Source organism: Neolamprologus brichardi, chromosome 2 (genome assembly GCF_056152115.1).
Source record: "Neolamprologus brichardi isolate AB-2024 chromosome 2, ASM5615211v1, whole genome shotgun sequence".
Lineage (NCBI taxonomy): Eukaryota > Metazoa > Chordata > Actinopteri > Cichliformes > Cichlidae > Neolamprologus > Neolamprologus brichardi.
The window spans coordinates 21,158,252-21,175,048 of record NC_142105.1 but is presented as its reverse complement, the minus strand read 5'-3'; positions in this window follow the sequence as shown (position 1 = coordinate 21,175,048).

The following is a 16,797-nucleotide window of genomic DNA, read 5'->3' as shown; positions in this document are numbered from 1 at the left end:
ATGCTGCAAAAATGAAGCATTTCACACTTTCAAGATGGTACTGCACGGTGGATCAAAATCTGACAGTGTTTTTCTGCATCGTAATTCCATAAATTTTCAAAAGATCCCAAACATCACTGGCTGAATCGCAGTCCCAAGCCATGACAGAGCCTCCACTGTGTTTTATAGATGCGTGTGTACATCTCTCCTGACCTCCTCTGCACATATTGATGATTATTTAAACTAAAAGTTATACTTTTGTATTCCTCACTTCATAACATCTGGTGCCACAGATTTTCTGTCTTTTGGAATCTCCTTGTTAGTGCAAAATTCTATTTTTATAAAGAAAGATGGCTCAAAACTTTTGCACAGTATGGCATGAGTGGTACTTCATTTACTGACAACATGTTGCCAATCATGTTCATTTTTGCTACATTGTGCTATAAATTCCCTGCACCAACATATAGTATGATACATAAGCACATCAGCACTTAGCCCTTTCAGTCTGACCCCAACCCTTGAAATGATGCGGTGATTTAAGCAAAATGACTTCTGGTAAGCACTGTGTTAATGTGTGACATCACATTACTGGATGACTTTGGACTTTACTGGATTACATCAACTTTATATTAAGATCACTGTCTCTAAAGTGGTCTCTGAGGAAGCTACAGCACCATCTACTGGCCGGAGTCTTGAGGTTCTTCATTTAGCCCGATCCATTGTGCACACAGAATTGAAAAAAAAAAAATTACAACAAAATTAATCATATCTTGCAACCTGGTTATATTGAGACTCAACTCAAACCTTGCTGAAACCTACATACAGTCTCTAAATAATCCACACTATCCTAAGTGAATGCCTTCTGGAGCTCATTATATTTCAATGCTCTTCAAGTCACACACTGATTCAGCCTTTCAAGCATATCTTTCTAATAAGCTGTTTGTTTCCTTGTAATGTTGTGAAGTGGGAAGACGATTTCTGACCTTCTCTAATTTGTCCAGGCCCTCAAAATTAACCTTTTTGCTTGAAATGTTATATCTGAGGGTGGGAGATGAGACACGCTCTGACAAAGGTCAGCCTTAGAAGCCAACTGACTTGTCAGAAAAATCTGACATCCTACTTCCCGTTGATGAGTGGTAATAGACCAGTACACCTTTTGTGGGTTCAAATCTGTGTTTGTACTACAGTGTTTAAATCAATGATACCAGTAGAAATAAGCACATACTGAGATCTCATAGGCAAAAAATGGCAGAACCATACATAATTCTATAGATGAATAGATAAATGATATGTAAGAACTACTTTTTTTATTTTTATTTTCTCTTTACTCTCTCTCTCTCTCTCTCTCTCTCTCTCTTTTTTTTACATCCAGAAAGGCCTGTTCTGACACATTAAAACAATCATTTTCTTTGTACTAAACACAGGATGGCAGCACAGGACTATTTAAAATTTGTAGGCTTAAAATTAAAGTGAAGTTAACAGCCTATGAGGGACCACCAGGGTGCAGTCATCCCTCAGCGCTAACCAACAGCTGGTAACAGCTGTACTGTCACTGACTATGTACACACACATATATATATATTTATATATGTGTGTGTGTGTGTGTGTGTGTATGTATACATATACATATACATATATATCTATATATATCTATATCTATCGATATATATATATATATATATATATATATATATATATATATATATATATATATATATATATATATATATATATATATATTCCCTCTCTCACTTACTCCATACTTGTTTCTTAAAAGCAAGAGTCTGAAGCCAGTTAGCTCAATGGTTTCAGTATGACACTATAAGATGACAGGAAATTAGTTAAAAATGGAACCTCTAGTAATTATTGTCAATTCTGCAGAGAAGCTTCAAGTACAGCAACATTTACAGTAATGGCAAATAACCATGCTGTCTGTGGTATGAACTACAGTTCTGTGACTAAATTGCTGTCAGGCTGTTCGTTTACAGCGGCTTCTTAAATTCCTGTTGTCAGACAGTTAATATAAGAATACTAACTAAATAAGGTTAACAGGTTGGGAATTGGTAAAAAAAACTAGTATTAATTGGTTGGGGAGGGCAGAGGTGGGTAATTCAGTTCACACTACATTTTATTCCATGTGTATATACTATGCATTCATTAATATTTGCTGTACAGAGTCAGTTTGGAGGCATGATTTCTCATTTTGGTCATAGTTTGTGAATGTTTGCAGACTATGCTCATCTGTCTTTGCTTGTGGGTAGAAGAGAAAGTAAAGGTAAATATGAAGCTCGTCAGTGGCTAATGGATACAAAAGATAGGTGACATTTAATAATTTGTGCTGTCAACTTTTGTCTTCATAACTTTAGCCTTGATTAATTTAATGTTTGAACACTGTACATAAAAGAACCTTAATGGCACAAATCTTTGATGATAATGAAGGTATCGTCCAACCCTTCTTATTACTCAGTCACTTTTAGATGACTTAATGTAACGCATTAGCATTATCAGTATTTGAACATTTTTTAACAGCATCCGCTGTTTAATTGTACAAACCTTTTTCCTCACCTGTTAGCTTAGTACACAGAGAGAACAGCGCACACAAAACCATATACAACATGTTAAGCTTGTGTCAAAAAATTAGCTTTAGCACTGTTGGTTAGGTTTATATTTAGCCAGGCATCAAAACATGGTGGTTGCATAAGTCTGAACCACAGACAATATAAATGACAGATGTAACTTCAGGCTTCTGAGAAAATGAAGCCAAACTGCAAATGTGCATTCTTTTTAAAGAGGAGGGTAATGAATGTGGCTGAAAAAAGACTTTCAGACCTGGAGAGAACTGCTAACCATGTGACATTAACTGGACTGCCACTTTAGACATATGGCAATGTAGAGTAAAGTGGATAAGGCCTCAATAAAACATGCAAAGAATTTGGTCAGCAACCACCTGATGTGTGCTGCTGGTAAAGTTTCTGGGCTGCTAAATTTTCCTGTAGTTCATAAAAAACACACTGACATATCCGCAAACACTTGCCAATACTCTTCAAGCAGTGGCGAAACTGTGAAAAGTGTAACACAAACTGGAAATGGAGTAAATGTTAAGCCTTTTAAAACATGTTCACTGCAGCACTGAGGCACAACTACTGCTTTGCAACCACAGTTTTTTGTTTTGCCCTTTTTCAGATTTTGCTAGCATTCTGCTTATAGTTCGTGAGTGCTTGCAGTCAAGTTGGCACAATGACTGCAGTGTGTTGACAGCATCAGTCATAAAGAGGATTCTGGTGTAGCACCCGATTTGCAGTTTCAGCTAGTGACAGCTAACAATGTCCAAAAACCACTCGCTAACCAATTGAGATACACATTTCTCAACAATACATCAACAGGGTTTGTGCTGTGGTATGAATGTGAATTTGTGTCAAGCTATTCCACTCTTGCTCTCACACTCACACACACTCGTTTCCCTTGCAATTTTTCTCTCCTTGCAGTCTGGTGGACAGAGAAATGCCTCTGAACACACATTAAACGTTACAGGCATCGACACAGACATTTGTATGCACACATATCGACACTTGCACACAGCTTAAGTTATTTTTCATCATCTGGCCTGATGGAAGATGATTTTAAGTGCTGGAAATAGATTGGGCAATTTATTTTGCTCCCCCCTGAGCAAAAGCAAGGCGACATTGTTATTCAACAAGAAGAACTCTGGCTGAAGTGTAATTACTAACCACATTCAAACAAATTAAATCCTGCCCAGAGCTTTTTTATCAGCCTTAAACCAACAGAATGAAGGGACTCTAATGCAAATATGCAAAGGCCTCTTAAAATAATCTTTTTACTTTGTCAGCCATTGTGAGAGCACTGATTTGTCTGTCAAACAAGTCTGATTACTCCGTATTCAAAGAGGAATTAGGTGTTAAACAAAATGGAGCTGGTAAGCAGACAAGCTGAAACTCCGCATGCTTTTTTTTTTCCTGAAGACTTGTTGGATTTGTGGGATGGGTTAGGACAGAGCAGGATCAGTAAGACCTGATAAGCGCTCTGGCTCAGCTCATGATCTACACGACTAATGATGCAGTGTTTGATTGGTGCCCTGTGTTCCATTGCCGGGCCAATGAGCTGAGAGTATCTCGGTGTGGAGGAGTTATCTCACCTAGCCAGCTGGAGGACAGTGACAGAGATGAAAAGAGAGGGAAAAAACAGTGGAGATAGAGCGAGAGATGAGGGATGAAGGAGAGAGAGAGTGGGGGAATGAGATAGATGGAAGATTCGAGCACTGTTCTAAAAAACATGTTTGTAATGCACCTTATCAGGTAACACTAAGGAATGACTATCTGAATTTGTTGCCTGTAATAGCGTCTGTGTGTGTGTTCATAGTTTTGTTAGTGTTGTGGGGTTTATGCGCATCCATTACATCACTCTTCCTGAAATATCTTCTTTTAGGGTGAGCTAAGGCCTTGTTTGCAAGCACATCAAAGTAAATATCCTCTTTGCATCTTCTCTCTTTCAACATCTCTCCCCCTCATCTCCTCCTCAACTTTCTTCCAGGGATAAATGCGATGCGTTAAGCATTCACACAACTGAAGGGCTTGAATAGATTAAGCAAATGATCAATCCTTTCAATCCACCCGCCTGTAAATTAAATGACTGGCACAACCAACAAATTTGCTCATTTGTGAGAACTAAACGTGAGAAGGGTATTGAACGCAATCCATGGCCCTGCAGGAAAACAAAACTGAGCGCTGTTCATCTCTGACAATTAAAATAACAATTAGCTGCTAAATGATGGTGCAGTGGTGCTCTTTTTAAATCCCCGTATCAGAGTGTTTTTAGTTTTGAGTTATATCAGCAAAGAACAAAAGGTTTGAAAATGACTGTAAGCATCTGCAGCATGTACCTGACCTCGGGGTGCACATTCACTGATCTCTTGAAAGGTTGTGCTATCGTCTATGGTGACACTGTGTCCCGGACACCTCACTCTCTAAATGCTTAAAATTCAGGTGTGGAAAGTGTAAAGAGGTAATATTTAATGCGTCACTGAATAAATCTTTCCAAGCAAGAAAAAAACCACAAAAAACAAAGAAAAGAAAATAACACAATAAAGTAGACAGGAACTATTATTTTACTTAATAATTTCCATCCATCCTTTCACTTCTGCTTATCCTTTTCAGGGTCACGGGGGGAGCTGGAGCCTATCCCAGCTGTCTTAGGGCAAGAGGCGGGGTACACCCTGGGCAGGTTGCCTGTCTATGGCAGGGTGAACACATAGACAAGAGAAAACCAATTGCACTGCATTCCTACCTATGGGCAATTTAGTGTTTCCAATTAACCTATCCCCACTAACTGCATGACTGTGGGAGGAAGAACCCACAGAGAACATGCAAACTCCACACAGAAAGACCTGGGCCTGATGGTGGAATCGAACTTAGGACCTTTTTGCTGTGAGGCAACAGTGCTAACCACCGTGCGACTGTGCTGCCTTAATCATTTCAAATCTGTTATTTTTTACATGGCATCTGACAATTTTTAGGTCTGCAGTCTGTCCTGTTATACAGTCTCTACTTCCTGTTATCGGTCAACCAATGTCAGTAAATGACCAAAGAGTGGCTGCTTGGTGTGCTTGTGAGAGATCTGTTTCTGCTTTTGATCTCCTACAGTGAACAAGATTTTCTGCCAGTTTGTGTTCACACTTCCCGGCCATAACATTTTATTTTTGTGACTGCACGATTGTGCTTCCAATCCATCTTTGATTTGTTCAGTTTTCCAGATAAGCATATAGTTGAATAATTTTCTATGACTCTTCTTCTAAAGGAGCTGGAAAATCTGCATTGTGTTAAAGAGGTCTCAGATGTTTTTTTAATGTATATATTTTTATGATATATAGTTAAACTAATTTTAATTGCTGGAATCATTTGCTTACAAATGCTCTTAGATAGATATAGGCCTCTATTGGATTATTGTCTCATGCAGCAGTCACATAGATGTAGATGTTGCATATCCAAAAATCTGTTAACAAATACATAATAAACACAAATGATAGAGGGCATGCATATGAACAGAAGGGGAGATGAACATACAGTAGAAATACAAATTAAACAATACTGAGAACACTATAACTTAATAAATGCGGCAAATGATAAAAGCAAAACACATAAAAAATACAGTATATCAACAAGGACCATGTTAGTCACCATGGAGAAGTGATAAACTGTCACTGATAAAAAGATGACGCAGCCTAACATTCAATATAAGGTTAAAATAGTGTGTAGGATGAGGGAAGGTGTATATTTATTTATTTATTTATTTATTTATTTTCCTTGGCTGAGAATATGAAAAATCTCCACAGAAGCACTCTTGTCCACTTTCCTAAACCCTCTTAAAGTACTAATTTGCCCTCATATTGTATCTCTTTTGGTGAGATTAGAGGCAAATGGTGTGAAATAATATATCTATACCATTTGAGTTCATTATAATGATTGTAATTTATGTGTGTATCTGCTCCCTTATTCCTTGAAGACATGTTAAACAATCTTGTAGAAATTTACCATATAAACTGCCTAAGGTGCCAGCATTATCAACATCTATATAGATTTAATTTTTGTTAATTATTTTTGTAACGCCTTAATCCTTAGAAATAATAAACACGATAAACCAAAAATTAGGTATTAATGTTTGATTAATTATTTCTTTGTTGCAGCAACAATTCCTGGCAATTAATCTTATAGCGTTGGAAAGCCTGTTTGTTTCCCCTTAAATGGCACCATATTTATACGGAAAGTACATTTGTGGATTGAGCACCCCAACTAAGTGGGGGTCTATTAGGGACTATACCTCCAGAATTTGGGAGTGGAGAGGATTCAGCAGTCTCCCTGCAATCCTGACCTCAACACTACTGCGCACTTGTAGGATCAACACAAATGCTGGTTGAAGAAGTAGATGCCATCCCACAGCATTGTGTGACCAAGCTGGTGACCAGCATGAGGAGGAAGTGCCAGGCTGTATTGGTTGTGTATGGTTCTTCTACAGGCTACTGAGGCACCAGTTTGTTAGCAGAATAAGCTGTTTGACACTAGCATGGAAGACCTGGGAAGTTTTTAATGGGAACAACCCACATACACAACTCTGCTGCTAAACCCACAAATGCATTTTCCTTACAAATGTGGCACCATTTAAAGAAAACAAACAGGCTTTCCAACATATATAAGTCAGGGGTGGTTGTGACTAAGGAGGTAGAGCAGGTCATCTACTAACCGGAAAGTCGGTGGTCTGCATGCCAAATATTCTTGGGCCCAAGTTGCTCTCCAGTGCATCCATCAGAGTACAAATGTGTTTGAATGTTAGAAAGAAAGCATTGCTGCATAGAAATAGTGCTTGTATGAATGTGAATGGGTAAATGATACATGCTGTATAAGTTAGTCTGGTAGAGTAGAAAAGCGCTATAAGAATCAGTTCATTTACCAAAAGATTTATTACCAAGGAGCAAGAAAGGGCAGGTTTATGTTACTTTATAAAAGTTATAGTTTCTGTTTTATTATTATCATTTGCGACCTGTTGTTAAACAAAGTAAGAATTATAAAAATGTATATACCCAAAGTAATAATAATAACAATTTCTAAACTCATAACCATGCAAAATGTTATTTGCCATTTTTATACCATTTCAACTTGATGGTCTCTTTTAAACCAGGACTTTAATTTTTTTTTTTCTATGCTTGGCTGAATTCAGATTGAGAAATTTAAAAATATACCCAAATGCTTTTGTGAGAAAAAATAAAAAAGTCTTTCACTCATACCGAATTATTCTTTGAAGTATATCTGTGAGAATTTTTGTGACATTCAAAAATGCTAAAGTAGGGTTTCTTTGGGATAGAACTTGAGGAGAACTCTCAAATGGTCCCTTTGCGAGTTTCCTAAGTTCAACAGTCAGGCTAAAATGACACAATATAGACTAAATGTTTCTGTTTGGGGTGTAATCGAGGTACATTTCAGAAGAATATCTTTACTCACTTCTTAAGCAAGCTCCTTCTCTAACAGCACTCAGAACATTTTGATTTTGGTTTCTCTAAAATCAAACAAGATGTATTTTGGGTTCCTCTGCTAAACCATTGTACCTTCCTCTGTCAACAGCTAATGATGATGCTGTCTTTTGTGACCTTATACAGTAAGAGGGCTTTTAGTGGCTTACCGTAATTTTCAAATAAACGCTATATGGGCTGGCTGAGTCACTATGGCTTTTCAAAGAGAGGATTATTTATTAAAGGAGCATCTAGCTATTTATAACATGTTGCACACAAATCTTCCGGTGACCAAGAAACTGCAACATTAGTTGATCTCACTTATGGCGCCTTTTTTGGAGGCACATAAAAGGAGGAGTAACTGAAGACCCAACAATAACATCCAAACCAAAGCAAATGTTCCTTTTTTATCTATAACTTTATACATAGACTGCAGTGTAACACTCATAAACAAATAATATTAGGAACAAAAAGCTTAGAAAAGAATGCAAAAGTGCCCTAAACTGTCCCACGTAGACAGGAATCTGTTTGACTTAGCTGTGATGAATTGTCATGGCTCCGTCATCACTGTCAGCCTGTGTTTCTGAGACGAGAGATCAATATCGAGGTTGGGTTGCCGCCGGATGTGAAGTGGCAAGGTCTGCATGCAGACATAGCATTGGTAAAGACAAGTAAGAGATTGTCAGAAGAGAGAAAAAACTCCCTCATCTTTTATTATTTAGGATGAACAGTTTAGCAACAAATCATGGGGACACACACACGTGCACAGATATGCTGTTTTTGTGGTAAAAAGACATATACACACATGTATCCTCTCTTCTTCTCTTTTGTCCTTGTTCACAGTTCACGATGAGGGGTACTGTAGATCACTGAGGTGACAGTCGAGTCTTGTTACCTTGACAATCAGGAGCTCAATATATGATTTGTGTGTGCCTGTGTGTCTGTGAGCATGTGCGTGCTTCAGAAATCCAGAAAACCTTACTAACCACCTCTCCTAAATAGATGAGAAGTGATTTTTTTTAAAAGAAAGAAAAAGCATCCATCTTTTAGGAAAATCTGAATAACTCGTATGATTTTAATGATTTTAATAGGTGAAAGTGAGCCGTGAAAATAAACTGGAGGTATTTCTTCGAGAATACAGGAAGTAGGGTATGAAAAAACAGAAGAGATGCTGCCTTTTTATTTTGCACTTTTCTGCAGCAAAGGCAACAAAGCTGGTTTTGTTTTGCGATTGCAGCTCCATGTTGGGTGGATACGAGGTGACATCTGTTCAGGAATCCCTGCTCACGCACCTGAAAGGCTTTTGGGCACTTCTGAAATAGAGAGATTAATAAATGTACCTGTGACTGCTTGAAAAAAAAAGAGCACGCACACACACGTGCACACATCCAGTGGTGTGAATGTGTGTGTGTGTGTGTGTGTGTGCGCGCGTGTGGAGGAGCATCATCGTCTGCACAATATGCTGTATGTTATCTTCACACAGCCACCTGTTTATAAGAAGGGAGTCAACAAACATCATCTGAATTCCAATAAGGCTCAACCTCAGAGTGCACACACTTCATCATCATGAAGCTAGCACTGTTCACTGTAATCTAAATCCCTTATTTGAAAGCTGTGCGTGTGTGAGACGGGAGGATGGTGGCAGGGAGGGAGATTAAAAGTGACAGCTTTCAATGGTCTAAGGGCCCCGTGAGCAGAGTGGGGTTAAGATAGTGGCTCTATGGTACCAGCAAGAGATTGATCGCAGGGTTAATTAGCAAGAAGCACACTCATCGTGAAACTGACAGGTAAACCAGAGGTTTGAAGGCGCATCTTAAAAACACACTGTGAAGGATTTTCTCATTAGTCCTCCACTTGTGGTCCTACTTTGTCTGCAGTTTAAAAAAAAGGGGAGGGAGGAAAATCCTAATTTCTCATAACATGACAACAAAGTGTGTTATTCTGGCTTGATGCCCAAGTTTAAACAAGCTCTCACTTAAGAACAAAAAAATAGGAGGAAACTCTTGTGCAGCACTTGAAGAAGTCGAGCATTCTCATCACGTGCCGCTCCCATTTTCAGCAAGGAAATAAGACTTTTTAAACTGGAAACGTGTCGAGAATTAAAGCTGCTAATCCCGAGGATTAATACAATTGAGTTTGCCGGATTGTGGTAATGCCCTGTTTCCTAAGCCTTGCCCATTAGGCACCTGCAGCTGTCACAGTCGGATGGCTTCACAGGAAATTGCCTGGTTTTAGGATGGTGAAAGTGTGCCAGGGCATTTGAACTGAAACACAGAAAACCACTCGCACACACGCGCACCGCACAAAGGCAGGAAGGGAGATTTTGTCTGTCTTGTCATTTGGCTTCGTGCGCCCAATTACCGAGCTTCAGCATGTGTTTGTCCATGTGTGTGAATGCGTTAGTGCGTGTCTGCAGGCAGGTGCGTCAGCAGACCCTGACAGTCAGATTTCATGCACTGCAGGCTTTGCCGCAAACAGACATACTCTGTCTCGGAGTAGAAGAGATGATTGGGCTCACGGCTTCTCCGGGAAGCTTTCTAAAACATGATAATCTCGAGGAGCCAATTGTGAACGAGCCACCGTACCTCCTCACCTCGCCTCCTTAAAGCAGCTTGAAACAAAGTTGCACAAATTGAACCGCTTGTCAGTTAATGAGGTGAGAGGGAAACATACTGGAAACATATAACAGGTGGATGCTCAGAAGACCCCGGAAACAACATTTCTTGATGAAATCATGCATTTCCCTGTTTCCGTGAATGAGAATTGGCTGTTAGTTCAACTCCAAGTTTTTATAAAACCCTATTTATCATCTGTGTTCTCGAATTTAAATTTGTGACCTGAGATGAGGGATGATTTCAGATGTTTTTGTGATAATGTTACTGCAAGATTTTATTATATTCTATCCAGGTTTTTTTTTCCTGCTGTGACATCAAATTCAAAATAACAGCAATCAAAGTTACAGGCATAATGTATAGTTTTGAAAAGGACATGAATGATAATTTGTGTCTAGCAGCTACAAACTATATTCACAGGATCCTACAAGAGTAGCATAAAACATAAAAAATCTCTGTCACACACGGGCAAATAAATTCATACTCTAAGTGAATTTAAAGGGAGCTCTCCGGGCTTTGATTTATAGTTCAGCAGAGGATTTTTTCCATGTCTGTACTGCACCAGGAGAAACAGTGGCTGAATGTTTCCCATTCTTTCTTTCAGTTTGTGATAGGTGCAGTGGAAAGACCTTAACTGTTTCAGCACGTCTCTTTTGTGAAGTAGCTTGTGGATGTTGCTTCTAACAGAGATATGTGATCTATGTTTGCAGTGAAAAAAAATGCAGTGCATTATATAATACATCTTTTTTATTTTCAGTTTGCTTCATATTGTACTCACTATATTGGATTAATTCTCTACTATCATTTAAAACAGCGGTCCCCAACCCCCCTGCCTCGGACCGGTACCAGTCTGTGAGTCGTTTGGTACCGGGCCGCGAGAGTTGAGGCTCAGGTGTGAAATGTATAGTTTTCAGGGTTTTTAATCGGTTTTCAGCGTTATTTTGTTATCGTTTTTATTGTTTACTCTTTCCTTGGTCTTTTCACGTGTGTTATGAATAAATTTTCTTTTTTTCAGTACCGGTACTAGTTTTATTTTGTTGTATTTATCCGCGACACATTAAAGGCCGGTCCATGAAAATATTGTCGGGCATAAACCGGTCCGTGGCGCAAAAAAGGTTGGGGACCGCTGATTTAAAACATATCATTTAACTGCACTCGAAGGGCAAGCCTATAATAAAACCTGTATTTATGTTGTTTTGTTACAACAAAAAGTGTTTTGTGCAGCTGTCTCTATGCAGCTCTCTCTATACCCTTTTAATTTGATATATTAATCAATATGGTTTCTTTACATTTTTTTTCAAGGTCAAATTTGACCTTTGCCACAAACAATGAAAGTCAAGTTCAAATGCTTAGTCAGCCTAGGTACTCATGTTCTCTAAGGTTGTGAAATTTTAGGATAATGCATAAAAACTTTTGTTGAAGTACTGATTTTCAGATTTTGTGTAACCTTGACCTTAACCCAATTTTCATTAAAATGAAATCAGCTTTAGCTATTATTGGTATCTACCATCAAACAACATTTGAAAATTATACCTTAAAAACTGTGAATGCTGTGAATCCAGACAAACAAGCTGAACTGATTACATGCTCCCTCCTTTTGAGGAAAGAAAAACACAAGGAACTTCTGTGGTCGCCATTTAGTATTTGGTTGGTGATTAAAACCAAGACGTACAGTTAAATTTCTCAGGAGGCATGCCTAGCCTAACACCTATTAGTGCATCATCAGCCAGTGTTACTGCAAACTTTCTTTAAAGTGGCGCTAACGTTGTCAGGCAGGCAATTAGCAAATTAGGAATGTTAGCTAGCCTGTAACCAGCTGTTGTCATTGTCAGCTGGCTGCAGACAGGGAAGGGCTGCACGTTTCATTGTTGACAACAACTAACTGGAAAAATATTACAAATGAAAACGCACGTTTATGCAGATTTTATTGTGTTACAGCTCTGAGTTCAGTGGGGGAGATAAGGTGCCACATGAGGAGAAGAAGATGATGAGGGAGAGGGAAGTAGAGGAGGGAGATGAAGAAAAGTTGGAGAAAGAGGTGATGGAAACGAGATTTTGAAAGCATAAATGTGCAAATCTTAAATGGTCATAGATGGTTTGGAAGAGCTATTTGTGAGCTTTGAGATTTCAGATTACTTTATTTGTGCCTGCAGGTAGATTTGGTCTGCAGCAGTAGTAAGTGAGTCACCCACCTTCACATGCACATATTCAGTACAAGCACACTACACAGACCACAGATAAGCACATAAACATAATACAAAATATAAAGTTGTGTTAAGATGTTAAGACTAACTTATATTTACTATTTTTAATAGTTATTTTGCAAAATTCATGTTTTTAAAGTCTTCCTCAGATTTTCACTTTCTTTTGCAATTCTCAGGAATCTGGAACATTTAAAGGGAAGATAGAGAAGCTTCAGATCTGCAGGATGTAATGGCTAGCAGAGGGAGACTATTCTCTGGTTGAACAAGAAGTCTGACTGCATAGAGGCCTCTGGTATTCCCTCATTCACTAATTTGATGTAATAATGAATACAACATCATGTTCATTTTGTAGACTTAAAAAGGAAATTAAAGCAGGTTTCTCTTTAGTTTAGGTTTTGCTAGCTTCCGATTGGCAAGCTGCTGCTGTGTGAGATTTCAGTTTCCTTTTGTCTGTCATCCAGGTCATCGTAGTCAAAGGAGCTTGCAAAGAAACGTGTCTGGACTTCTTTAAGTTACTTGAAGAAGTTTCACCTCTCATCCGAGAGGCTTCTTCAGTTCTAAGGTCAAATGGTGGAGAGTCCCACACCCAGTTTCACACCTTGGCTCAGGCGATTAGAGGATCATCAGGGGGTCCTTTTGTCCCTCTGTGGGGGGATACTTCCACTAGGTTTATATCTGGGACTCTCCACCATTTGACCTTAGAACGGAAGAAGCTTCTCGGATGAGAGGTGAAACGTCTTCAAGCAACTTAAAGAAGTCCAGACGCTTTTCTTTGCAAGCTCCTTTGACAGTTTCCTTTTGGTTTATCAGTCAAATGCAGAATGTGGGGTCTAAAGTCCTTACTTAAATTAAACACATTCGGCTCAGGAATGAAATCACTCCTAGGTCTGACATTTGACTTTGACTGAGCTAAAAAGGTACCAGGCATATGTCCACCTTTTATATACAGTCTATGGCTGTGACTCGTGGAAAATTGGTCTGTTAGTGAATGGACAGCTCCCCCTTGTGGAACTTTTGTAATATGTACTGTATAGTATAGTTCCTCTTGGTGTGAAGTAGAGGTGTTATGTTTTACAGCAAGCCAGCCTAATATCAGCGTGCTTTAAAAATTCACCCCTCCATCCATCCATTCTTTTCCACTTCTCCTTATCCGGGTTGTTGGGGGGGCTGGAGCCTTTCCCACCTACCAAAGCGAAAGGCGATGTACACCTTTGAACATCTGTCTGATTTTAAAAGTGCATAAAAAAATAAAAGATATAACTGAACCAACCATAATCTTTATACTTTTCTTGCTATGAGGTATAAATCACAGCTTTGAGTGTTGGGCAATGCTGTCTACCGATCTAATACTGGCGGTATATAATTATAAAGCTGGGAACTAGAGTCACTCATGACACAATATAATCAAGATGCATTTGCCACAATATCAGTGCTATCACAAAAAAAGTCAATTCTTTGATACTCAGTGTGCTGAAAAATAATTATACACAATATATCATAAAATCTATGTAACTGGAGAAAGATGATTTTTCTACGGTTATAAAAAACAGCAATTATGCATTTATTTACTGGATTCCAATACCATGTTTATTCAAAGAATTAGCTCTTTGATTTATTCCCCCCCCCCCCCCCCCCCCATAGGTTTCTTTATCCCACCATGTTCGAGACCTTATGTTTACTTCATGAGTCAGTATTTCAGTCAATATCGTGTCGATATACAATGTTAGTACCAGATCAGCACGTCTTTATTATTCACCCATCTTGTCTTCATTTATCAGTAAATTGTACACCGAGCTATATTAGGCACCAGCAAGGGCAGAGCGTCACCTACCCACATATACAAATGTATTAGTGCCGCGGCAAGGGTGATAAAAAACCTCACCAAATTAAATACTCCATGCCTACTTAAAGCAAACAAGTAGCAGAGGAGGAGAGCATCATCCTGGAACACTGAATTATCTCTTCTTTCCACATCAGTCAGATACAGGATGCCATGCACTTATGTGCTTTCACACATGCACTTTGCATTTTAACCCAAAGACCGCATAAATAATCCAGCACATGGCGTTGTCTTCTTTTGGGTTTCCTCCATGATTTCCTTCTGTGCTATGCTTCTCTGCCATGACAAATAGCCAGTCACTTCATTATATCTACAGTTATGCCTCTACTGACCCCATTCTCATTTGTCCAGCACTTCCTCTTCCCACACACCCAATGTCACATACATGTTCAGGGCCCTCAGGAAACAAAAGTAGTAATTAGTATGCTGATACATGAGCCAGTGGTGTCGCCGTAACTATTTCAACAGCTATTTCTACCTCTCGCTCTGTGGTGAAGCACTGAAGAAGCCTCAGATGTGTGTGTGTGGGTGGGTGGGTGGGTGTATAAGCGTGTATGTGTGTGTGTACTGGTGTGTGTCTTATAATGAGGCTGAAGTAACACAGCGGTACATACTGTTCTTGTCACAGTGTAAGGTATACCGTTGATGACAGAAGCTCTCACTATGTGGTCTAGCGCTGACTCACAACCCCCCCCCCCCCCCCCCCCCCCCCATCGGTCTGTCTGTCTTTCTGTCTGTCTCTTTATACGTGTGCGGGGTTGTGCAGTTACATAAGGATTCACACAGATTCCTGGAATATGTTCGTTTGTGCAAAGGAGCGAGGGAGTGTTACCATGACGATGGCATTAGAAACCAACCTTACATCAAACAGTGTGTGTATATTTGTATCTTCCTGTTGTGTTTTTTTTTCTTTCAGAGTTGTGTGTGTGTGTCAGTGTGCTCCTGCATTTGCTTCTATTAGAGCTAAACTGAAAAAATAAGGGCCTCTTGGTGCACAGAAAGTGAAGAAGAAGAGGGTAGGATGACGATGACGGCATAGATGGAAAGGACAGGAGGGAGAGCAAAAATGAGGATGCAGGGGAAGCTAATTAGAAGGAGGGGGATGCAGATTGTGGACCCAGATGTTGCCAAATGATCCTTTGATAACCCCCCCACCCCCACCCCCCCACTCCACACCGCCAACCCTCCTCAACTCTTCCTCTCTCTTTCACGCCTTTGAATATGTCATTTTGCAAATCCTGTGATCAGCCTCTGCACCTCTGCCAAATCTATGAGTAAGCTGTGTGGGCTTGTGCATGTGCATGCATGTGACTATTAGAGTGTGCCTGAGAATGTGCCTGAGTGTGTGCGCACATATTTGCCCCGACCTTCTCGGGTCAGATTAGTGATGTTTTCTCTGTAGCCGGTGCTATGGAGTGCAAATCCATGCTTGACCCACAGCAAGGGTCGCCACACCTTTCCCTTGGGTCACCCATATTGCCTTTTTCTCTCTCGGATCTCAGAATAATGATAGGATGGGATATTACATTTTCAGTTTTCTTTCTTTTTGCAGCACTTCGGCATTGATATTAAAATCATACTAGCCTGCAGTCTTTCAATATCTGAGCAAGGTGTGAATGGATATGCATTTGTACTATGATTTTTATCAACAAAGTGGACATGCTTTATTTTTTATTACTTTCCTAAGTCTTTCTAGAACCATGCTACAACATAGTGCTTATTCACTGTTAATTAAATGATCAAGAGCTCTGTTAGAGAGCAGGATGGTCCTGCAAAAACATTTCACATGGCTTTTGCCCTAGTGCAATTATCACTTTTAGCAACCCACAGCAAAGGTCAGTTGAATTCATGAAAGCATATATTTCTGGTTGCTAACCTTAGCAGAAATACACAGTTGACCTCCATATTACCTCATCATTTTCAAAGATAATATATAGGGATTTTTATCTCTGTTGTTGATGACCTCATTAACTATAACAAGACAAATCCTCCTTAAATGCGGTCACTTTGTCAAGTGTTATTGTAGGCTGTGATGTTATCTTACTAAAAAATATATTGTATTAAAAAAAACTTGATACTCAAAAAATTAGACTAGTCAATGCCTAAAATACACTGCTCAGAAAAATTAAAGAGCACTTTGAAACCACA